Below are 26,203 nucleotides of genomic sequence, written 5' to 3' on the forward strand. Positions count from 1 at the left end.
AATCTTCATCTTTGGCAAATTACATAGAGTACAGGGAGTGGATTAGCTAAAGATACTGGTACCCAGACTACTGCAATGCTTGCCTGTGATCTGTAGAGTGTACCATTGGGAGATTTTTAGAGCATTGATGTGGTGAGGTTGCAAGTATTGTGATTAACTATTTATTTATGTATGTATTATTACACAGACCAAAATATTGCGCAAGTGTGCTAACTAATAAAATGCTCTTACAGGGCTCAATGCACAATGTGTTTCTCTCCTCCTAGTCCACTTCACCACAGCCGGACAGTGATGTGAACTGATTAATTAGGGCAAAACAAAATTCCCTATGTAAGAACACACTCAAATCTAAATACTGGTCATGTAAAAATGCATGGCTATGATTTTTTCAATGTATTATAATACACTTGTGTCCTGTATTTTAGTGTTCCATATTATTAATAAAATGTTTTTTATTTGAATGTCAAAGTGTGTCTAAATAAATGTAATGTCGGAACCATTTTTCTGTTTCCATCCTCTTTCTCCCAGTGAACATGGTAACACCTGACCACAAGGTTTCCCTCTCACAGCAGTCAGAGTATTCATTGGCATTCTCTCACGCACTCTCCTTATGGCGTTTGTTTTTCTCAATACGATGGGAGGCCTCGCATCCCTTCCCCACAATTGATTTGGGATCCACTATTAAACTATAGTTCTGTAAACTACCTGAAAACATGCAACGGTGGTGTCGTTTAGTGGTATGATCGTCCCATTGGAAGATTGTATAGGCATAGATTATTAATAATCTATTCTACAGTGTTGTGGAGGGTAGCCTAAACATAATTTACTCACCTTCATTTTAAGTGAGCGTTTATCCACCTTTTACAGAAAAATGTATTGAACGTATAGGGAGCATAGCTTTTTTCACTGCAACCTGGGATCAGCTATTTTTTTCCACTACCCCACTGTTTCTACAGCATCTAGCTGGCAGAGTGGATCTGAAATGTCCTTTTTTTAAACTTTACAGCGACGCTATGGAAATTGAAATGTCACTGTCCCATCATATGAATTTGGCACATTTTGATTCGCCATGGGTGATGTTGGTTCATCCTGATTCTCAGACGTATGCAGAGAAGAGGAAATTGGTCCCGGTGAGGAAGTGTGTCATTCACAGCACTTATGGTTTTAATAACTGCAGCAATTATGACTTTCATTGTGTAAATAATTCCAGAGTGCTCATATTCTTGAAGAATGTACATTATGCTCACTGTTTTGAGACCACAATAATGTGCCGCTAATAACTTTATTAAAAATACGTTGTTTTTTTTACTGGAATATATTTGATTTTACCTTTATTTCAACAGTGACACAAAGGACCGGTGTCTTTCATAAGGCAGCCCTGCATTTTACAATTTCACACATTTGACAAAATACCAGAGAATACAAAAATACACACTTAAGAAAAACATTCACATTCCTCAACAAAGATGTCCTCAACCATATTTTGAACTGCCCGAGAGTCATCAATGTAACTAGTTGCAAGGAACTTGTTATTCCATACATGAGGTGCAAAGGCAGTTTTTTCTAAGTCTGGAGCAACAGATATAACAGTACATCATATAACATTATTACGCCGCTACATATCCACAATGCAAAATGTATAATACCACCATACAACAATATTACAATGTACATGTGTGTGTCTGTACCGTTGTGTGTGTCTCTTCACAGTCTCCGCTGTTTCATAAGGTGTATTTGATCATTTAAAAAAAATCTGGTTCTACTGCTTGCATCAGTTACTTGATGTGGAATAGAGTTACATGTAGTACTGTGTGACTCCCATAGTCTATTATGTATTTGGGGATTGTGAAGAGACCTATGGTGGCATTTCTTGTGGGGTATACATGGGTGTCTGAGCTTGTCAACAGTTCTTACAAAAACAAGTAGTGATGAAGTAAATTTCTCCTCAACTTTGAGCCATGAGAGATTGACATGCGTATCATTAATGTTAGCTCCCCGTGTACTTTTAAGGGCCAGCCGTGCTGACCTGTTCTGAGCCAATTGTAATTTTCCTAAGTCCCTCTTTGTGGCACCTGACCACACAACTGAACAGTAGTCCAGGTGCGACAAAACTAGGCCCTGTAGTACCTTCCTTGTTGATAGTGTTGTTAAGAAGGCAAAGCAGGGCTTTATTATGGACAGATTATTCCCTATCTTAGCTACTGTTGTATCAATATGGTTTGACAATCACAGTTTACAATCCAGGAGTACTCCAAGCAGTTTAGTCACCTCAACTTGCTCAATTTTCACATTATTCATTACAAGATTTAGTTAAGGTTTAGGGTTTAGAGAATGATTTGTCACAAATACAGTGCTTTTAGTTTTGAAATATTTCGGGCTAACTTATTCCTTGCCATCCATGGCTTTACTCAAAGCCAGTGGCATGTCGTTAGTAAAGATTGAAAAAAAGAAAGGGGCCTAGACAGCTGCCCTGTGGAATTCCTGATTGTACCTGGATTATGTTGGAAGCTTCAATTAAAGAACACCCTCTGTGTTTGAATTTGAATTTGAATTTGGCGCTCTACATTTTCCCTGGGTATTGGCCAAGTGGGACGCAAGCGTCCCGCCTATCCCAGAGAGGATTTAAACAGCTTGGAAAATTCCAGAAAATGATGTCATGGCTTCAGAAGCTTCTGATGGGCTAATTGACATCATTTGAGTCAATTGTAGTTGTACCTGTGTATGCATTTCAAGGCCTACCTTCAAACTCAGTGCCTCTTTGCTTGACATCATGGGATTTTTTTTTTTAAATCAGCCAAGACCTCAGAAAAAAAATGGTAGACCTCCACAAGTCTGGTTCATCCTTGGGAGCAATTTCCAAATGCCTGAAGGTACCACGTTCATCTGTACAAACAATAGTACACAAGTATAAACACCATGGGACCACGCAGCCGTCATACCGCTCAAGAGGAGATGCGTTCTGTCTCCTAGAGATGAATGTACTTTGGTGCGAAAAGTGCAAATCAATCCCAGAACAACAGCAAAGGACCTTGTGAAGATGCTGGAGGAAACAGGTACAAAAGTATCTATATCCACAGTAAATCGAGTCCTATATATCGACAGAACCTGAAAGGCCGCTCAGCAAGGAAAAAACCACTGCTCAAAAACCACCATAAAAAAGCCATGGTTTGCAACTGCACATGGGGACAAAGATCATACTTTTTGGAGAAATGTCCTCTGGTCTGATGAAACAAAAATAGAACTGTTTGGCCATAATGACCATCGTTATGTTTGGAGGAAAAAGGGGGACGCTTGCAAGCCGAAGAACACCATCCCAACAGTGAAGGACGGGGGTGGCAGCATCATGTTGTGGGGTGCTTTGCTGCAGGAAGGACTGGTGCACTTCACAAAATAAATGGCATCATGAGGAAGGAAGATTATGTGGATATATTGAAGCAACATCTCAAGACATCAGTCAGGAAGTTAAAGCTTGGTCGCAAATGGGTCTTCCAAATGGACAATGACCCCATGCATATTTCCAAAGTTGTGGCAAAATGGCTTAAGGACAACAAAGTCAAGTTATTCAATCCCATAGAAAATGTGTGGGCAGAACTGAAAAAGCATGTGTGAGCAAGGAGGTATACAAACCTGACTCAGTTACACCAGCTCTGTCAGGAGCAATGTGCCAAAATTCACCCAACTTATTGTGGGAAGCTTGTGGAAGGCTACCCAAAACATTTGACCCAAGTTAAACAATTTAAAAGCAATGCTACCAAATACTAATTGAGTGTATGTAAACTTTTGACCCACTGGGAATGTGATGAAAGAAATAAAAGCTGAAATAAATCATTCTCTACTATTATTCTGACATTTCACATTCTTAAAATAAAGTGGTGATCCTAACTGACCTAAGACAGGGAATGTTTACTAGGATAAAGTGTCAGGAATTGTGAAAAACTGAGTTTAAATGTATTTGGCTAAGGTGTATGTAAACTTCCGACTTCAACTGTACCATTAATAAGAAGGGGCTAGAAGCATCTTATATGGTGAGCTACCGAGTGGCTAGGACAGGCAAGCCCCATACTATTGTGGAGGACTTAATTCTTCCTGCTGCCGCGAATATGGCTGGGACAATGCTGGGGGAAAGGCCAAAAAACAATTACTGCTTGCATGATGGCGAGTTGCATGACGACGAGTTTCTCGCACGACTGGCCTATCTGGGTGATGTTTTTTCTCGCCTGAATGATCTGAATCTAGGATTACAGGGACACTCCGCAACTTTATTCAATGTGCGGGACTAAATTGAGGCTATGATTATAAGAAGTTGGAGCTCTTTTCTGTCTGCATTAACAAACACAACACACGTCTTTCCATTATTGCATGATTTTTTGTGTGCAAATGAACTCAAGCTTACGGACAATGTCAAATGTGATATAGCACTATACCTGAGTGAGCTTGGTGCGCAATTACGCAGGTACTTTATAAATACAGCCGACACAAACAACTGGATTCGTTATCCCTTTAATGCCCTGCCTCCAGTCCACTTACCGATGTCTGAACAGGAGTGCCTCATCGAAATTGCAACAAGCGGTTCTCTGAAATATTTATTTAATCAGAAGCCACTGCCAGGTTTCTGGATAGGGAAGACATTAACCTGTAGCCATTAACCTGTAGCCAAACCTCAGAGTTTCTTGCCTTGGCAAATCTCACTGTTAATTAAGACACTGATGCCCTTTGCAACCACGTACTGTACCTATGTGAGAGTGGATTCTTGTCCCTCACTAGCATGAAAACTAAATACAGGCACAGACTGTGTGTGGAAAATTATTGAAGACTGAGACTCTCTCCAATACAACCCAACATTGCACAGTAATGTGCATCCTTTCAAGCACAACCTTCTCATTGACCTGTGGAGAGTTATTCACAATTTTTGAGGAACAAAGAAGGTTTTATACACTGCTCAAAAAAATAAAGGGAACACTTAAACAACACAATGTAACTCCAAGTCAATCACACTTCTGTGAAATCAAACTGTCCACTTAGGAAGCAACACTGATTGACAATAAATTTCACATGCTGTTGTGCAAATGGAATAGACAAAAGGTGGAAATTATAGGCAATTAGCAAGACACCCCCAAAAAAGGAGTGATTCTGCAGGTGGTGACCACAGACCACTTCTCAGTTCCTATGCTTCCTGGCTGATGTTTTGGTCACTTTTGAATGCTGGCGGTGCTCTCACTCTAGTGGTAGCATGAGACGGAGTCTACAACCCACACAAGTGGCTCAGGTAGTGCAGTTCATCCAGGATGGCACATCAATGCGAGCTGTGGCAAAAAGGTTTGCTGTGTCTGTCAGCGTAGTGTCCAGAGCATGGAGGCGCTACCAGGAGACAGGCCAGTACATCAGGAGATGTGGAGGAGGCCGTAGGAGGGCAACAACCCAGCAGCAGGACCGCTACCTCCGCCTTTGTGCAAGGAGGTGCACTGCCAGCGCCCCGCAAAATGACCTCCAGCAGGCCACAAATGTGCATGTGTCTGCTCAAACGGTCAGAAACAGACTCCATGAGGGTGGTATGAGGGCCCGACGTCCACAGGTGGGGGTTGTGCTTACAGCCCAACACCGTGCAGGACGTTTGGCATTTGCCAGAGAACACCAAGATTGGCAAATTCGCCACTGGCGCCCTGTGCTCTTCACAGATGAAAGCAGGTTCACACTGAGCACATGAGCACATGTGACAGACGTGACAGAGTCTGGAGACGCCGCGGAGAACGTTCTGCTGCCTGCAACATCCTCCAGCATGACCGGTTTGGCGATGGGTCAGTCATGGTGTGGGGTGGCATTTCTTTGTGGGGCCGCACAGCCCTCCATGTGCTCGCCAGAGGTAGCCTGACTGCCAATAGCTACCAAGATGAGATCCTCAGACCCCTTGTGAGACCATATGCTGACACATGCACATTTGTGGCCTGCTGGAGGTCATTTTGCGGGGCGCTGGCAGTGCACCTCCTTGCACAAAGGCGGAGGTAGCGGTCCTGCTGCTGGGTTGTTGCCCTCCTACGGCCTCCTCCACGTCTCCTGATGTACTGGCCTGTCTCCTGGTAGCGCCTCCATGCTCTGGACACTACGCTGACAGACACAGCAAACCTTTTTGCCACAGCTCGCATTGATGTGCCATCCTGGATGAACTGCACTACCTGAGCCACTTGTGTGGGTTGTAGACTCCGTCTCATGCTACCACTAGAGTGAGAGCACCGCCAGCATTCAAAAGTGACCAAAACATCAGCCAGGAAGCATAGGAACTGAGAAGTGGTCTGTGGTCACCACCTGCAGAATCACTCCTTTTTTGGGGGTGTCTTGCTAATTGCCTATAATTTCCACCTTTTGTCTATTCCATTTGCACAACAGCATGTGAAATTTATTGTCAATCAGTGTTGCTTCCTAAGTGGACAGTTTGATTTCACAGAAGTGTGATTGACTTGGAGTTACATTGTGTTGTTTAAGTGTTCCCTTTATTTTTTTGAGCAGTGTATGTAAGATGGCTAAATAAAGAGCAAAATTATTTGTGCCTTGGTCCTATAAGAGCTCTTTGTCACTTCCCACGAGCCAGGTTGTGACAAAAACTCACACTCATTCTTATGTTTAATAAATGTAAGTGTGTGTGTGGCAGGCTTACAATGATGGCAAAAAAAATACATTTGAGAGTGTGTTGACCCTGGTGCTAGAGGAGGTACGCAGCTGGAGGTTGAGTGTTTGAAGGAGTACGGGACTATAAAACGTTTGGGAACCATTGCTGTAGAGCATCTTCTGTTTCCAGAAGGTGTCAAAGTTATCTATAAAAGTGATTCCAACTGAGCTACAGTAATATTTTCGCCAGATGTGTAATGCAGATAGTCTGCTGAATCTTTCACATCCGTAGCCCAATGATGGTACCGGACATGAAATGATTGGCTGCTTTTTGGAATCTTTCAGTGCTAGAATCAGTTCTTTAAAATCAGTTTTTAGAAGTTCCGAGCTAGCCCTCCTGATGTCGTTTGACCCCACATGGACTACGACAGAGTCAGCTCCCGGTCATGCACAGCATGCACAGTACTTCCGTTTTTTCCCAAATGACGTTTTCTTGGTTTTGTTTTTCCAGGTTTTGGATTTCTATATTTCTTTATGGTTTACCCCATTTTTTCACACTTTTTAATAGAAATGCAACCAAATTGGATTTTCTGTGTTCACAACAATGCTTAAACCAAATCAGGGGATGACTTTTGAGTTCGAGGAAAAATCGAAGAAACTTAGATTTTTGTCTGTAGTTGCCCTTTAATTATTGTTGCCCTGCACTGTTATTTGGTTAGCATGTTTTCTGTAGTGCAGTAAGCGCAAGTGATTCAGCCACCAATGGAATGGGTGGAGTAAAAGGCCAGCAACACGCTATATTATCCAGAGCCCCATGAAATGACACCATGTATACATTCTACAGACCCTACTGAGTATTCCCTACAATAATTTTACTGCTGCACACAGAATAGTTCTTGCTCTAAGCCAATATGTATTCTGTATACAGTGATTCGCATTGGGGGCATTTACTCACCTTGAATTGGACAAAAAAAAAAATCTTAAATGAGTCGGACGGGAAGGATATACTCCAAAAACCCGAACAGGCCCTCATCCCAGTCCTTCGCTGGAGAAATAAACTGGAGATATCGTGGAAAGAGATTGGGGTGCCTTGTCAGGCGACGAGTGGCTAATCTGCCTTTGCCATCCGTACTGTTAGCTAACGTTCAATCGCTGGAAAATAAATAGGACGAACTGAAAGCACGTATATCCTACCAATGGGACATTAAAAACTGTAATATCTTATGTTTCACCGAGTCGTGGCTGAACAACAACATTAATAACATGCAGCTGGCAGGTTAAACACTGTATCGGCAGGATAGAACAGCAGCCTCTGGTAAGACACGGGGCGGGGGCCTATGTATATTTGTAAACAACAGCTGGTGCACAATATCTAAGGAAGGCTCGAGGTTTTGCTCGCCTGAGGTAGAGTATCTCAGGATAAGCTGTAGACCACACTATCTACCGAGAGAGTTTTCATCCATATTTTTCGTATCTGTCTATGTACCATCACAGACCGATGCTGGCACTAAAACCACACTCAATGAGCTGTATAACGCCATAAGCAAACAAGAAAACACTTGTCCAGAGGTGGCGCTCCTAGTGGCCAGGAACTTTAATGTAGGGAATCTTTATTCAGTTTTACCTAATTTCTATCAGCATGTTAAATGTTTCTTGCTGTATTGTTGTCCCCAGGCTATTGCACACACAGCACATATAAGCATGGGATATCAACCATTCAAAGTTTGCCTTTGTAAGGACAGATGCTTGGAGACGAGAAGCAAGTACAGGGAGTGAACAATTAATTAATAAACAGACATGAAACAGGACAGGACAGCGTCTGGTTAATGCTGACACGGGGAACAAACTGAGGAACAGACAGACATAAAGGGGGCAATCAACATAGTGAAGGAGTCCAGGTGAGTCCAATATTGCGCTGATGTGTGTAATGATCAAATCAAATCAAATGTTATTTTTCACATACACATGGTTAGCAGATGTTAATGATGGTGACAGGTGTGCGTAATGATGGGCCTTCGAGCACCAGAGAGGGGGACCGGGAGCAGGCATGACAAGTCGTCCCCCCTCCAGGGGCGAGCCTGACGGGCCAGCCAAGGCAGGGGGAAGCCCAACGAGCCGACTGAAGAGTGGAAGCCCGACGAGCCGGCGGAGGCGTGGGAGCCTGGCGTGGGAGTCATGACGTGGAATGGGAGCCTGTTGAGCCGGCTGAGGCATGATGTGGGATGGGAGCCTGATGAGCCAACTGAGGCGTGGGAGCCTGACGAACCGGCTGAGGCGTGGGAGCCTGGCGAACCGGCTGAGGCATGACGTGGGGTGGGAGCCTGCTGAGCCAACCGAGGCAAGGAAACCTCTTGAGCCAGCTAAGGCATGGAAAAACTGATGAGCCAGCTGAGGCACCCCCGTATCCTTTGGCAGCGGCCCTGGACCCGACGTCACCAACCAAGACAAAAAACTAAACTGCCTGATGCTTCAAATTGTGGTGTCAGCATTCTGTGAGGAGCGAGTACAGGGAGTGAAAATCGAATTAATAAACAGACATGAAACAAGACAGGACAGCGTCTGGACATGAAAAACATAACAACATTAACTTCTTGACGCACGGATCCCTTTAGCGGGATTATTTTCATCAACAACCGTTGAATTGCAGAGCACACAATTCCCCAAAAATTGCAAAAAATATTTATATTCATGAACATCCAATTTAGTTGTTTTCCTATAAAAAAATGTAAGTGTGATTGAGGGTGAAAACCTGACAAAACTGATAAAAAACGAAATAAATAAATAAACTATGAAAACAGAATTTGTCAAATAACAAAACATGCTTTTTTGGGTGGGGGGGGGGGGTGATTTTATAGGACATCTCACCTTTTTAGAGGCATCTCACCTTCAGCTCCAAAGGCTCTCAAACAATGCTGAGCTGCGTGCATGCGCAAGAACGCCACACAGCTCCCCGGGACTGCTGTGCTGAGTGCAGAAGAAATATAAGCACACAGAGAGAAGCACAAGATTGAACTTCAACTTTCTAAAGTTTTCCGTGTTAGTTCAAACTTCTTATGGCTGGGGGCAGTATTGAGTAGCTTGGATGAATAAGGTGCCCAGAGTAAAAGGCCTGCTACTCAGTCCCAGTTGCTAATATATGCATATTATTAGTATATTTGGATAGAAAAAACACTTGCTTGCGCGACCTGTGACCAGTCAAAAAACCTCGTAAGATTTGTCAAATAGTTAATGGGTTGATTATTCTGTGTATTTTCCAGGAGCTTTCTCGATTGACTTGTTAAAAGAGATCATGGACAAAAATGTGTTTACTTCATATTGGCTTAAATGGGTTTGTGGTTTTTCACTTCGCTTTGGAAAATCAACTGTTAATATTAAATAAATACTAATAACTACATTATTTCTGTTGCCATTATTGTGCAATTTTACTTAAATTGTATTGCTTTGTTTTGCAATATTATAATGTTGTATAATAATGTTGTAGAATCATGACTGGGGTGGGTATTCTATGTTCTATGTTGTGTATTTCTTTGTGTTTGGCCGGGTGTGGTTCTCAATCAGAGGCAGCTGTCTATCGTTGTCTCTGATTGAGAACCATACTTAAAACTTCTTATGGCTGAGATCCCGCTAACGGGATCGATATGACAACAGCCAGTGAAAGTGCAGGGCGCCAAATTCAAACAAAAGAAATCTCATAATTAAAATTCCTCATACATACATGTATCTTATACCATTTTAAAAGTAATCTTGTTGTTAATCCCACCAAAGTGTCCGATTTCAAATAGGATTTTCAGCGAAAGCACCACAAACGATTATGTTAGGTCACGACCAAGGCCACAGAAAAAACACAGCCGTTTTTCCAGCCAAAGATAGGAATCACAAAAAGCACAAATAGAGATAAAATTAATCACTAACCTTTGATGATATTCATCAGATGACACTCATAGGACTTCATGTTACACAATACATGTATGTTTTGTTTGATAAAGTTCATATTTATATAAAAATATCTGAGTTTACATTGACGCGTTACGTTCACTAGTTCCAAAAACATCCAGTGATTTTGCATAGCCACATCGATTCAACAGAAATACTCATCATAAATGTAGATGATAATACAAGTTATACACATGGAATTATAGATGTACCTCTCCTTAAAACAATCTAACAATGGAGCTTTAGTATATCAAAATATACTTGATCTACCGGTATGCCATCAAGCCCTTGTGTTTTTCCAGACTGAAAGGATTTAATAGCCTCAAAAAGTTCTTCCTCTGTAATTTGGCCTTCACACTGATCTTTCTGTAGATTTGTTAATTTTCCATTTTTTATATTATTTGGAAAGTACTCCTTACCATAATCTTCATTCAGTGGCAAAGGATGAGACGGAAAAAAGAACATCTGCCTAAAATAATTAGCTTCCTCTTTTAAAATATCATTCGGAGAATCATAGATGACTGCGTCTTCAGTAACGAGTTTCTGCAAATTATTTTTGTTAGCGTTCCTGTATTGGAGATTCAGGAAGAATTTTGTGCATTTTTCTCCATATTCCATCCAGTTTGCTTTATTTTTGTAATTGATTACATTAGATCGATCTTGAATAAGTTCTTCAAGTTCTTTTTGTTTTTCCTCTAAATTATTTTGTATCTCTGTAGTATCATTTTTATTGCTATCTACCTGTACTATTAGTTCATGGATTCCCTTGTTTGTCTTGTCTCTTTAGTCAGAAACTGTTTTTTTATTATTGATGAATATTGAATTGAATGACCCCTGAAGGTACATTTAAAGATATCCCGAACAATAAGGGGATTTGCTGCACCTATATTATACTGGAAAAATTCAGTTATAAATTATTTTGTCTTAGTTAAAAAATAAGTTGTCCTCCAGTAAACTTTGATTAAATTTCCAATATCCCCGTCCACGTGGAAAATATATAATTGTTATGTGAATGCCAATAAGATGATGATCCGATCGCATTCTGTCTCCTATTAAAACTTGTTTAACCTTTGATGCAAGAGAAAAAGAGACAAGAAAGTAGTCAAGACGACTAGCTTGATTAAGTCTCCTCCATGTACATCTCACTAGGTCGGGGTTTTTTAGTCTCCAAATATCCACTATTTCTAATGTGTCCATAATATTTGTGATTTCCTTAAGGGCACGGTGATGATAGTTTGTAGAGTGTTTACCTTTACAGTACATTGAGGTACTTAACACTGTGTTATAGTCTCCTACCATAATGATTAGATCATTTGTTGCCTGTAAGTTCAATAAATTGGTGTAAATGTTTTAGAAGAATTGTGGATCATCCTGATTTGGACCATATAGATTAATGAGCCAAATCTCTTTTTCGTCCACTTTCATATTCAAAAGGATCCACCTTCCTTGCGAATCAATCCTGACTATTTGCACATTCAGATCAACATTTTTGTTAATTAATATCATCACACCCTTTGAGTTCCTTTGTCCATGACAGAAAATTATTTCACCACCCCATTCCTTTTTCCATTCAACTTCATCTAAGGATGTAAAGGGAGTTTCCTGTAAACAGTATATGTTATATTCATTTTCTTTTAGCGATGTAAAGAATGATCTTCTTTTTACATAAATTTGCTAAACCATTACAATTATAACTGGCTATAGCTATTTCACCCCTTACCATAACTAGATACTATTCTCAGTCTAAATTTACCATAATTAGTGCTTGTAAAGTTACTGCCATCAGAGGTATTATGAAGGTCAAAACTAGAGCTTTCAAATGTCTGATATTTAGAATTCAAGAAATAGGTTCCAGCAAGATTTGTTTTATTCCCTTGTCTGTTTGCCTGTGAGCCAATGCCACAGATGTTAGAAAATTGAGACAAGATACTATGTGTGTAGCAAATCTGAGTAGGTTGATGTGTATGATATTGGATGTGAAATAGGGAGTGTGTACGATGTCTGTATAATCTATGTGTGATGTCCAAATAAATAATAACTTTGCCAATTTGCATGGTTGAGTGTCTATGTGTGTAACATGTAGTGCGTATAGCCTTAATATTCATGATGATAATTGTAATCCATATCACCATCATAGTTGCATCATAATTACCTTGAACATAATTGAAAAACACATCCCAGCATTTCCATAGTAATTGCCGTTTCACATGATCATGAAAAAGACCTTGCATTACTCTGGAGACGGCTTCACTACAGTACAAATGCATTCCGTACAATATGTTATTATTCCCCAATGCCCCTATTCTGATATCTTTCCCTTACTTGTTGTAAACATATATAAACTTGTAGACAAATACATAAAAAAAGATAGACAAACAATAACACATTAAATTATAAAACAGTTCTCGACAATGGAGAGAGAGGAAGAGAAGAGAAAAAAGAGAAAGAGAGAGTGAGAGAAGAGAGCGAGATCAGGTGTTGTGTGTATGTATAAGTCTGTATGTGTATGCAAGCATGTAATTGAGTACGTGTGTGTTCATAGCCACTTCAAAATGTTCAGATATTTTTACAGTTCCCATACCTTCATTTTTTTCGTAACCTGAAGTACCTCTAGAATTTAGTACAGCCACGGTGTTATGGAGCTGTCTCGGAATAGCTGTCCATCTATAAAGAGTTTGTCCACAATGACAAAGGCACGCTTACCATCCTCCCTTTGTTGTCTTTGTACCGGATACAGTCTCTTACGACGTTCGTTTATCTCCCTTGGAAATTGGTCATTGAGACCGAATTTGGTCCCTTTAGTAAGCTCCCTTACCCTGCTTTTGATCAGCTCCTTTTGTTGGTAGTGTTCAAATTTTGAACACGATGATCGGTCGAGGACCCTTGGTCTTGTCGCTCCGAGCTCCAAGTCTGTGTACTCGGTGGAAAGCCACCTTGTTTACAGTCTCTATAGGAAGTTTCAAGGCAGATTGCATGAATTCTCTGATCGCGCCCTCTGGATTAAAATTGATTTTCACGCATGCTATGACTTTGTATGTCTAGTAGCGACTCCTTCATCACCCTGTTTTCCCTGAGTAGACAATCCATGTTGGAATTGTGGATTTTTACCTTGGCTGTGAGTGTTTTGTTTTCTCTTTGGCGCATCAGAATTTCACTCTGGCTGAACTCCAAACTCCCCCTCAGCCCTGCTACCTCCTCACACAACTTTTCCAGTGTTGCATGGATTCCAGTCAGAGCACTAGCCTCTACCTCAACGGTAAGTAAATTGTCAGTGTTAAACGTTGTCTGCGGTTGTCAGCCCGGTAGGACGTATTGCCAAATTCTCTAAAACGACATTGGATGTGGCTTATGGTAGAGAAATGAACATTCAATTCTCTGGCAACAGTTGTGGTGGAAATTCTTGCAGTCAGCCTGCAAATTGCACGCTCCCTCAACTTGTGTTTTGTGACAAAACAGCACATTCTAGAGTGGCCTTTTATTGTCCCCAGCACAAGGTGCACTTGTGTAATGACCATGCTGATTAATCAGCTTCTTGATATGCCACACCTGTCAAGTGGATAGATTATCCTGGCAAAGGAGAAATGCTCACTAACAGGGATGTAAACAAATTTGTGCACAACATTTGAGAGAAATATGTTTTTTTGTGCGAGTGGAACATTTCTGGGATCTGTTATTTCAGCTCATCAAACATGGGACCAACAATTTACATGTTGCGTTTATATTTTTGTTCAGTGTATTTTGTACAGTATACTTATGGTTGCCTAGTTCGATAGGTAGCATATTTCCCATGTACCAAGATGACCACTCATCTTGCCTCATTGAGCATACCCAGCAGTGCGTCATGTGAAATAGTAATACTGCTGCATTAGCTCATGCTACACATAGTTAGTATTCACACATGTGCCTAGTAGTCAGTCATGTATGGTAGAATGACCTTCACTGGGCAATTGAGCGCCCTTAAACGGCTCTTTCTACCGTACACGTAGTAATCGGCTGGCTGTGGTTCTGCTGTTTTGGGGGATTTGATATAGCATATTGTGCTTATTGCCTGTAGTTGTATTTTTCATCTTTATATGATGCTTCACTCTGGCAGTAAAGACACAGAGCCTTTAACGTCAAACCAAACATTATTGTCTTTTCTAATAACTGGTTAAACATACAGGTGGTATTCTCTTTATGAATCACGTTTTATTGAGCTTGTTTCAAGAAATGTGTACCTAGGGACCTTTGCATCTCCAATGCGCATTGTCTACAATCCCCCGGAGACACTCCTCATGGCCCAGGGACTAGAGGTTAGGGTGCACAAGCTGAACTGAAGACTCAAGAGTGTACTCTCTTGTGGAGAGGGACATTCATTCCTGTATTGGACACATGCTGTTCATTTACAGCTTCCGTCCAGGGGGGATTTGTAGGTTCGGCCCTAATTTATGTGCTCTCTGTCACCACTGGCCACATGGCAAATGGCTCAAGACAATCCCCAATGACCCCCCCCCCCCCCATTACGCCCCACCTCTGAGGGGCCAAAATGTATATCTCTCTCCACGGTATCCAGAGGACTGATTACTGGAATGTGTCATAGAATAATCCTACAGCAGCCATGTCTGGTATCTATCTAAAACGTGTCCTCTGAATAGAACTCTGACGTTATCTACTGTATATGGATGTATGATCTCTGTGGTTACTTGTAGTTGTTCAGAGTGAACTGAACTCTGACGACACTATGCAATTGTCCTACCATAGATGTGACCCCCTTCCTAGAGGTGGCTGGTTTGATCTGATTGGACATCTTAGTTTTATTACCTTTGGTTTGGTCTGTGGATTGGTCAACAATTTATTTTGAATACAAACAAGTCTGATCTGGTATAAATCGAACAAAGATCTGTTCTCTATCTTATCCTGTCCCTTGGAGAATGGTTGTATGATTTTCACATTTTCTAGGTCTCTGGCCTAGTAGGTAACTCTTCGTTCATGCTTTATCTTGTAGGATCTAAATGCCTAGAATTATTCATGGTTAATGTCAGTATTGCTTTGTAACTTAAGGCCAGGCACCAAACCATGATATTACTTTTTTTCTCGTAATCATGAACTTTTACCAGTTGAATGTAATTTTTGTTGAAATATTCTATTAAAATATGCTAATGAGGCAAATATCATTAAATATGTGCATATTGCATACCACACATACAGTTGAAGTCATAAGTTTACATACACCATACAGCCAAATACATTTAAACTCCGTTTTTCACAATTCCTTTCATTTAATCCTAGTAAAAATTCCCTGTCTTAGGTCAGTTAGGATCACCACTTTATTTAAAAAAAATTAAATGGCAGAATAATAGTAGAGAGAATTATTTATTTCAGCTTTTATTTCTTTCATCACATTCCCAGTGGGTCAGAAGTTTACATACACTCAATTAGTATTTGGTAGCATTGCCTTTAAATTGTTTAAGTTGGGTCAAACATTTCAGGTAGCCTTCCACAAGATTTCCACAATAAGTTGGGTGAATTTTTGCCCATTCCTCATGACAGAGCTGATGTAACTGAGTCAGGTTTGTTGGCCTCCTTGCTCGCACACGCTTTTTCAGTACTGCCCAAAAATGTTCTATAGGATTGAGGTCAGGGCTTTGTGATGGCCACTCCAATAATTTGACTTTGTTGTCCTTAAGTCAAGTCATTTTGCCACAACTTTGGAAGTATGCTTGGGGTCATTGTCCATTTGGAAGACCCATTTGCGACCAAGCTTTAACTTTCTGACTGATGTCTTGAGATGTTGCTTCAATATATCCACATAGTTTTCCTCCCTCATGATGCCATCTATTTTGTGAAGTGCACCAGTCTCTCCTGCAGCAAAGCACCCCCACAACATGATGCTGCCACCCCCATGCTTCACGGTTGGGATGGTGTTCTTCGGCTTGCAAGCCTCCCCCTTTTTCCTCCATACATAACGATAGTCATTATGGTCAAACAGTTCTATTTTTGTTTCATCAGACCAGAGGACAAAAAGTACGATCTTTGTCTCCATGTGCAGTTGCAAACCGTAGTCTGGCTTTTTTATGGTGGTTTTGGAGCAGTGGCTTCTTCCTTGCTGAGCGGCCTTTCAGGTTATGTCGATATAGGACTCGTTTTACTGTGGATATAGATACTTTTGTACCTGTTTCCTCCAGCATCTTCACAAGGTCCTTTGCTGTTGTTCTGGGATTGATTTGCACTTTTTGCACCAAAGTACGTTCATCTCTAGGAGACAGAGCGCGTCTCCTTTCGGAGCGGTATGGTGGCTGTGTGGTCCCATGGTGTTTATACTTGAGTACTATTGTTTGTACAGATGAACGGGGTACCTTCAGGCGTTTGGAAATTGCTCCCAAGGATGAACCAGACTTGTGGAGGTCTACAATTTCTTTTTCTGAGTTCTTGGCTAATTTGTTTTGATTTTCCCATGATGTCAAGCAAAGAGGCACTGAGTTTGAAGGTAGGCCTTGAAATACATCCACAGGTACACCTCCAATTGACTCAAATGATGTCAATTAGCCTATCAGAAGTTTCTAAAGCTATGACATCATTTTATAATGACTCCAACATAAGTGTATGTAAACCTCCGACTTCAACTGTACATCTGTGAATGTACCACAAAGTGTGTGTGTGTATGTGCAAAAAGGGTTTTCATGTGTGTTTGTGTGGGGTGTGTGTGCGTGCGTGCGTGTTTGAAGAAGTGTGTGTTTGTAGAGGTGCTTCCCCAGGAGCATATCACTTTCAACCGTATGGAACTGAGGGGGATATCCACTTAGCTTCCTCTCTCAAAAGGAAGAGGAAGAAGAAGAGTCTAGAGTCTTGTTATTCTACCCTCTGGTTATTTCATGCACAGGCACTGGTGGGATGGGGCCACCGGAGAGGTAAGAGTGGCCCAGGTCAATGGGCCCAGGTCAATGAGGTCAGAGTTCCTCAAAACTGTAGGATTCGTAACTTGCTTTTAGTATTCAGTTACAAAGATGCAATTCCGCGATGAAATAACAATAACACGACAGCTGACCTCTGTTCATGTCAGATATATCACTAACATGTCACATGCAGGAGTATGCCAGAAAACCATGGCTAGCTAGTTTGTTGCCCGGCTAACCTATATTTCAGCAAGTGTAGTGACTGTTTAAATTCAGCTCCAGTAACAATCAGATATTATATACAATATTATGATTGGCAATGACAACTGTTATATGATACACATGTAATTACAGTGTAAATACTAATAACAGATACAAGTTTTTGGCTTAATCTTTGTTTACCAAGTAGGCTACTGGTAAGGCCATAACAGAAATAAGCAAGCAAGGCTTGGATTGGTCAATAAGATAGGGTGCTGCGTCTTTAATAGCACCTTATTCCCTATCTTGTGCACTGTTTTTGATCAAAGCCCATAGGCTTCCATTTGGGATGCATCCAGGGTGCTGCATTCACAGACATACCATGTTGTTTTTGCCTTCTCAGCGGGAGAGAGAAGTTTACAGTGACATAAATATACATGATAAATATCTGTAATGAATATCTCCTTGTTTTTCTTTGCTCTTTAAAAGTGCAAGCTCACATGACTGTGTTCATTACACTCCACAGGGCCACAGGGGCTTTAAGAGGAGGAGGAGAAGGAGAAGGGGGACGAGGAATAGAAAGAGAGGGGAGGAGAAGGTGGGGAAGGTGGATGATGGGAAGAGGAGGGGTATGAGAAGCAGAACGAGAAGGAGGGGTTGAGGAGGAGAGGGAGGAGGAGGAGGAGGGGGGAGAAGAGGAGGATGGGTGTCGGGTTTTTAACAAGGTGCTGTGTTCCTTCTTAGAAAAAGAAGGGAGTGGGAAGAAGAGTGGCGGAGAGATTAAGTGTTCAGCTGAGAATTTGAGATGCATAATTTATTAGGGACAAAGTAATTAAACAGCTGAGAGAAGCCCAGAGGACAGAAGCAGTCTGGATCAGGTAAAGGAGACGGAGGAGGGGGAACACTGGTCGCATCCCAAATGGCATCCTTTTCTGTATATAGTGCACTACTTTTGACCAGAGCCCATAGACACATAATTAAGAATGAGTTAGGTAGAGCTAGTTGAATATCACGGCCCAGCCACATGGCATCAAGAGTAGAGAGTACCCAGATATATCGTCTGTTTAAGATCTAATACACTGGAGGCCAATTGCCAAGACCCAGTACTAGTGGTAGCTGGTAATACTAATGTAGCACATGGGGATGTGTGAGCTTTTCGCGTGGTGCATACTGGTAAGATGCTCCAGGAGGGCGTTCACATGTGCTAGCAAAGGCAGAGTGTTATGTTCATTATATAGCTCAGTTTGTTGTATGGGTCTGTTGACTCACTGTATTGTTATCCAGAAGGGCCACCGAATGTGAGCATGTTAGAGTGATGGCAAATAACGAACAAAGTCTTGTTCTTCCAACACAACATTGGCGACTAGGATGGCCTCATCCCCACCATATCTCTGCCTCCTCTGGACCCATTTCTGCCTCACCCAGGAGGAGCTCTCATTCCCTGGGAGCAATGGAAAGGCTAGTTTGAAACGTACCTTCTAGCCATAGGACTGTATACTGTTGCCGGCACCAGGAAACGTGCTATCCTCCTACACTGCCTCGGGAGAAGAGGGGCACCGCATTTTCAGCACTTTGTGACCTGCGGCCTCATACGAAGAAACAATAGCAGCTCTTAACGGATTTTTAAAAAATCGGAAAACGATCTACTGAGACGGCTTCTGTTCAAACGACATCAGAGAGGTCATGAGTCAGCTAGCTGGTGAGTCAGCTAGCCAGTTTGTAGCTGATTTGAATGCTCTAGCACAGCAATGTAATTGTGGAGCAATACAAGACGAACTGATAAGAGATCAGCTGATTGAAAAACCTCCAAACCCCGGGTACAAAAAAAGACTGTTACTTGAAGATGCTAATTTAACACTTGCTAATTCACTCACATTTGTTCTACGAATTGAATCAGCCATTTAATTTGCTGCTAAAATAGCTGAAACACAAGCTTACCCCACAACAAGTGCTAGCATTAGGAAGCAGTCAGTACAACAGCTACATGCTAGCTATGATGTTTGTGACAGACTCAATACAACTAGCACGGCCCCACCAAGGGCGCCAGCAGAGGCGCTGTGGAAATTGTGGATCTACCATCACGCTACAAGGGCTCCAGATTGCCCAGCTAAGGGCCAGACATGCAGATGCTTTCAAAAGTTGAACCATTTTGCAAAGTGGTGCCACTCCACATCCGCTGACGCATCAGCTCAACCACTTGCCTACGACAGCCACAAGGCAGTGATCCATACAGTGGGGCCCCACTTCAGTGAACTTTAATATGTGCCATCTCTACCCGGAAGAGAGCTGCATTCCCGTTGTCATTGACACCGGTGCCAAGGTGTCTATGGTAAATTCAACAACATACAACCAGTACTTCCAGCACTTACTGCTTCGGCCTCCACCCACCACGCTCTGTAGCTATGGTCAGAGCAAGATAGATTTTGTCGGCCTCCTCCACCTCCCAATATGTTATGGTTCCAAGGCCTTGGACTCCTTCCCATTTCACGTCACATGCCAGAGTGCAAACATCATGGGCCTGGACCTTTTTGTTAGTCTTGAAATCTCTCTAAAGGATAACAGTGGGGCAAAGATACTTAAGGTGTCCTCCCCATGTCATCATCAGTATCCAGAGCTGTTCAGTGGATTGGGATGACTGACTGCATTCACACGCAAACCGCTTTTGGAACCCAAGGTTCCTCCTGTAATTCCACCGCTGCGTTGTATACCCCTGGCCCTCCGCAAAGACATCGAGTAGGATCTCCAACGACTCCTGGCTGAGGATCTAATCAAACCCATCAATGCCTCTCCCTGGGTGTCAAACCTGGTGATCCTTCAGAAGAAATCAGGGGGCATCAGAACCTGCGTTGACATGCGAGCAGCCAACAAATCAGTGGTGCCTCACAAATATCCACCAACCACAAAGGAGGAGCTGATGACACACTTCCAACACTCTTCTCCAAGCTCGACCTTCGACAGGACTACATGCAGGTTCCTCTTCATCCGGAGAGCAGGAACTTAACAGCCTTCATCACTCACACTGGACTGTATCGCTATAAACGCATGGCTTTTGGCCTGAGCTCAGCACCAAGTTGCTTTCACAAGATCTAGACCACCTTCCTCGCCGGCTGCCCTGGTGTTGTGGTCTACTTGGATGACATTGTGGTGCATTGGCCAGACGTTGCCACAGACGATGAGCACCTACGGTTGGTGTTCACCAGCCTCAACGTCCATCTCACACTGAACATTGACAGGTGTGAGTTCTCAGCATCAGCTATAGACTTTGGGGTTCCAGGTGTCATTCACTGGCATCTCTCACTGCAGTTGAAAGTGCAAGCCATCCTCGAACATCAGCTTCACAGTTGGCATCGTTCCTAGGTATGACCGCCTACTACATGCGATTTCTACAAGAATACTCCTTCATTACGTCACCGGTTCTTAAGCAGTATGCTCCTTAGAACTGGACTCCGGCCTGTCAGGTAGTGATCGAAGAACTGAAACGCCCCCTCACCACGTCCCCGACCCTGGCTCACTTCCACTTGAACTGCCCAACCTATGATTATGGGGGCAGTCCTGTCTCAGGTGCATGATGGCTCGGAAAAGCCCATAGCTTTCGCCTCTCATGCAAAAGTAGGCTCTTGCTTGCAACTGGGCTTGTGAGTGGTGGCTTCACTACCTTTATGGTCGCTCCTTCACCCTCAGAACAGACCATCAAGTCCTGACAGCCCTGATGTCCACCACTGGCTGGCAGGGGACACGGGCCCCTCTGTCTCCACAGGTGGTCAGTTCGCCTACAACAGTATGATTTCTAAGTACAGTTCACTCCAAGAAAATCCATTGTTACTCTCCTCTTCAGGAGATGGTGTCCCTGCAAGAACTCGAGGACGAGTCGGCTGCAGAACCATAATTTGGCACACTCGTTGAGTACATAAAGGAACGGATGGCCTTCCCGTGTCCCACCAGAACTGGAGTCATTCTCACGTGTGAAAAACAAACTGTCATGCTGGGATGATGAGGTTGATGAGGTTTTGCGGTCGGAGTCCGCACCTTTGGGGGGGGGTACTGTCACGCCCTGACCATAGAGAGCTGTTTATTCTCTGTTGGTTGGGGCGTGATAGTGTCTAGGGTGGGTCATCTATGTGAATTGTATTTCTATGGTGGCCTGATATGGTTCCCAATCAGAGGCAGCTGTTTATCGTTGTCTCTGATTGGGGATCATATTTAGGTAGCCATTTTCCCCATTGTGTGTTGTGGGATCTTGTCTACAGATAGTTGCCTGTGTGCACACCAGTACCTTCACGTTTTGTTTGTTCTTGTGCTTTATTGTTTTGTTTGGTGAGTTTCAATTTATTAAAATATGTGGAACTCTACGCACGCTGCGCCTTGGTCCAATCATTACGACGATCATGACAGGTTGCAAAGGGTCTGAAACTTTACGGTAAATTTAAAGGAATTTTTCCAGAAATTTTCCATGGAGGTTAAGCCCTGGAATTTTGCCAATTTTTATTAAATTCCTAAAAAAAGTTAGCTTATAACAGTGAACCTTTTTTGTGGGATACACATAAGGCAATTCTAGGTCTTGTGGCATATTTTGGTTAAACTTTCCCCAATTCAATGGAATTGCAACCCTATGCATGCACAGTGCATTATTCCATCACATGTGCAATGCACTTTTCCATCACATGTACAGCTGATTCTCAAGATCTTGTACACTAATGAGATGCTATTGAGCCCACACTACTACACTGTCTGAGCCAACGACTACATGCTTTCTGGTAAGTTATGATTACAATACTGGGTGAGGTGAATATATTTTATACGACATACATTATTTTTTGTTAACTAGTAAATAGTAGCCTACAGCAAAGTGTGTGTAAATCATTTCTAACTTGTTAACAATTTCTGCTAGTTAGTTTTTGCTACCATGTGGGTTTTAGCTTGCTTGAGCCTGCTCTGTTTCCATACATGTTTCATTTTAAAACATTTACCTTACAAAGGAGTTGTTTAATCTAACTGCTTAACTATTTTCTGTACATGGAATTGAATTTGTTTATATTTAGTTTTTTCCCCCTAATCTTTACGGGAAAATGCCATGGGCTATATCTGATGTGTGGAGACATTTCACTGCAGCTAATGTAGAAGGAAAAGCTGTGTACATTTGCAAATACTGTGCCAAATCATATGTCAAGAATGCAACAAAGATGCAGAATCATCTGGCCAAGTGCATAAAGTTCCCTCAGCGCTCACAATAAGCAAACTCTGACAAAAGTCCCTCTACTTCTATTCGAGGTGAAAATTATGAATCAGACACCTTATTGGTAGCAACAGCTCGTGGTCCTCCAGCAATCAGAAGTTTTTTGGACTCAATGGAGGAACGTAGTCAGAGAAATACTGATGAATGTCTTGCTCGAGCTGTGTATGCAACTGGTTCACCTCTGATGCTCACAGGCAATGTGTATTGGAAGAGATTTCTGAATGTTCTCCACCCAGCATACACCTCTCCAACCAGACATGCGTTATCTACTCATTTGCTGGATGCAGAGTTCAACAGAGTTCAAATGACGGTCGAGCAAATCATAGAGAAAGCAGGCTGTACTGTAATCGTCTTTGATGGGAGGTCAAATGTTCGTGGGCAAGGAATAATTAACTACATCATCTCAACCCCTCAACCAGTATTCTACAAGAGCACAGTTACAAGGGACAACAGACACACCGGTCTCTACATTGCAGATGAGCTGAAGGCCGTCATCAATGACCTTGGACCACAGAAGGTATTTGCACTGGTGACAGACAATGTTGCGAAATGAAGGATGCTTGGTCTAAAGTGGAGGAGTCCTACCCTCACATCACACCCATTGTCTGTGCTGCTCATGCATTGAATCCGTTCCTCAAGGACATTGTGGCACTGAAAACAATGGATACACTCTACAAGAGAGCCAAGGAAATGGTTAGGTATGTGAAGGGTCATCAAGTTATAGCAGCAATCTACCTCACCAAGCAAAGTGAGAAGAATAAGAGCACCACATTGAAGCTGCCCAGCAACACCCGTTGGGGTGGTGTTGTCATCATGTTTGACAGTCTCCTGGAGGGGAAGGAGTCTCTCCAAGAAATGGCCACATCACAGTCTGCTGATATGGACAGCACCATCAAGAGGATCCTCCTGCATGATGTATTTTGCGAGAGTGGTAAGCAGTCTGAAACTCCTGAAATCTATAGCAGTAGCCATTGCACGGATTGAGGGAGACAATGCCATCCTGTCTGATGTTCAGACTCTGCTTGCGTACATTTGATGTACGCAAGCAGAGAAGAAATCCGTACTGCCCTGCCCACTTCACTGTTGCTCCAAGCGGAGGAAACTGCAGTTCTGAAATACCTCAAAAAGCGTGAAGACTTCTGCCTGAAGCCCATACCTGCCGCAGCGTACATGTTGGACCCCAAGTATGCTGGCAAGAGCATCCTGTCTGATGCAGAGATCAACAAGGCATATGGTGTCATCACTACCATGTCTTGCCACCTTGGCCTGGATGAGGGCAAGGTTCTTGGCAGTCTGGCGAAGTACACTTCCAAGCAAGGGCTTTGGGATGGAGATCCAATATGGCAGTCGTGCCAACATATCTCATCAGCCACCTGGTGGAAGGGACTTTGTGGATATGAGGCTCTTTCCCCTGTTGCCTCAATCATCCTCAAAATCCCACCAACATCAGCTGCCTCAGAGCGCAACTGGTCCTTGTTTGGGAACACACACACCAAAGCACGCAACAGGCTGACCAATACAAGGGTTGAAAAATTGGTGGCTATCCGGGAGAATTTTAGGCTTTTTGAGCCTGACAACAAGCCATTCTCAACAAGGTTGGAAAGTGACAGTGAAGATGAGGCCTCAGAGTCTGATGTTCATGAGGTGGACATTGAGGAGGTCCAGGGAGAAGACATGGAAGCCTGAGAGGAAGACAACCAAAGCTTTAGTTTCTAGACTATCATTTTACAGATTTTGGGAGATGCAATGGATCATTCAATATTCCCTTTCTTTTGTTGTTCAGTGAAATTATCCCATGTGGTGAGTCAACTCATTTAATTAAAGTTCAATTTGTAAATATTTATTTTATTTTATTTCTATTGGAAGGATTTAATAATTTGCAATTATGTCTACTTATGATAAGGTAAAATGTTTATGTTTCTGTCTCCATATGATATGGTAAATATATCCAATGCAAAAAACATCTACATTTAAAATGATATTAATATTATTTTGCATATATTTCCGTTAATTCCCATATACTCCCGTTAATTCCCATATATTCCCGTTAATTTCCACGGAAAGTTTCCACCTCTGAATATTCCCCAAAATGTGCCACCCTACTCATGAGTATTGTCTCATAGTTTTGCTTGGAGCATTTAGAAGAGTTTTCCTTTTGGTGGATTATCCCACTCCGTTTAAAATACAATATTTTGGATGGCTATTTCTACGACCTACTTTACCTTTTGGGGTTTTTGGTTTTGTGGACTTCGTTTGGATCCTTTATCTGAACCAATCAACTGAACTGGTAAGATCTATCCTTATTTACATTTTTGCCCATTTGGATTTATTGTACTTCTTACCTCGACTAGGAACTAAAACGGGAAATGACTTTTTTATCAAATTAGTTTTTCATTTGTGTTTTAGAGGGAGTTGGTTTGATTTTGTTTGCCATCTGTAAAATACACATTTCCTTTCATACGTTCCCTCCTTTATTCCTTTATTCTTTGCTGTGTTGGGTTTAGTGTTTACAGACTGTTATAGAACTGGCGCCCAACGTGGGGCCATGTGTCAAGGTGTACATAATGAAGGTGTGTTTTCTAGGTTTTCAATGGCTGGTAAACCTAAAAATGAGACAGCGTGCGGTGGCTAGGGCTGTGGCGGTCATGACATTTTGTCAGTTGGGGATTGTCAAGCAAATAACTGCCGTTCTCATGGTAATTGAATGTTAACCTCTTTGGGCTAGGGGGCAGTATTTTGACGTCTGGATGACAAGCATGCCCAAAGTAAACTGCCTGTTACTCAGGCCCAGAAGCTAGGATATGCATATAATTGGTAGATTTGGATAGAAAACACTAACGTTTCTAAAACTGTTAAAATAATGTCTGTGAGTATAGCAGAACTGATATGGCAGGTTAAACCTGAGGACAAACTTTCCAGAAAAAAAACATTATCAGCCCACCACTGATTCCATTGTCTGTCATGTTTAATATGAAGGGAAAACCTCCCAGATTGCAGTTCCTAGGGCTTCCACTAGATGTCAACAGTCCTTAGAAAGAGTTTCAGGCTTGTTTTTGGAAAAATGAGCTAGAATTTGTAGTGTTTCTAAGTGGCTCCCATTTTGGCTGTAGTGTTTTCACACGCGTGGATGAGAGTGCGTACTTTGTTGTTTATCTTCAGTAAAGACAATAACGATTCTCCGTCTTAAATTTGATAGTTTATTTACGTATTTTGGTACCTGGGGTTTGATTATAAACGTTGTTTGACTTGTTTGGAGAAGTCTTTTGGTAACGTTTGGGATTCATTTTGTATGCATTTTGAAGGAGGGGAAACAGGTGGATTATTGAATGAAGCGCGCCAGCTAAACTGAGTTTTTGGGGATATAAAG

Source organism: Salvelinus namaycush, chromosome 3 (assembly GCF_016432855.1).
Source record: "Salvelinus namaycush isolate Seneca chromosome 3, SaNama_1.0, whole genome shotgun sequence".
NCBI classification, from domain to species: Eukaryota; Metazoa; Chordata; class Actinopteri; order Salmoniformes; family Salmonidae; genus Salvelinus; species Salvelinus namaycush.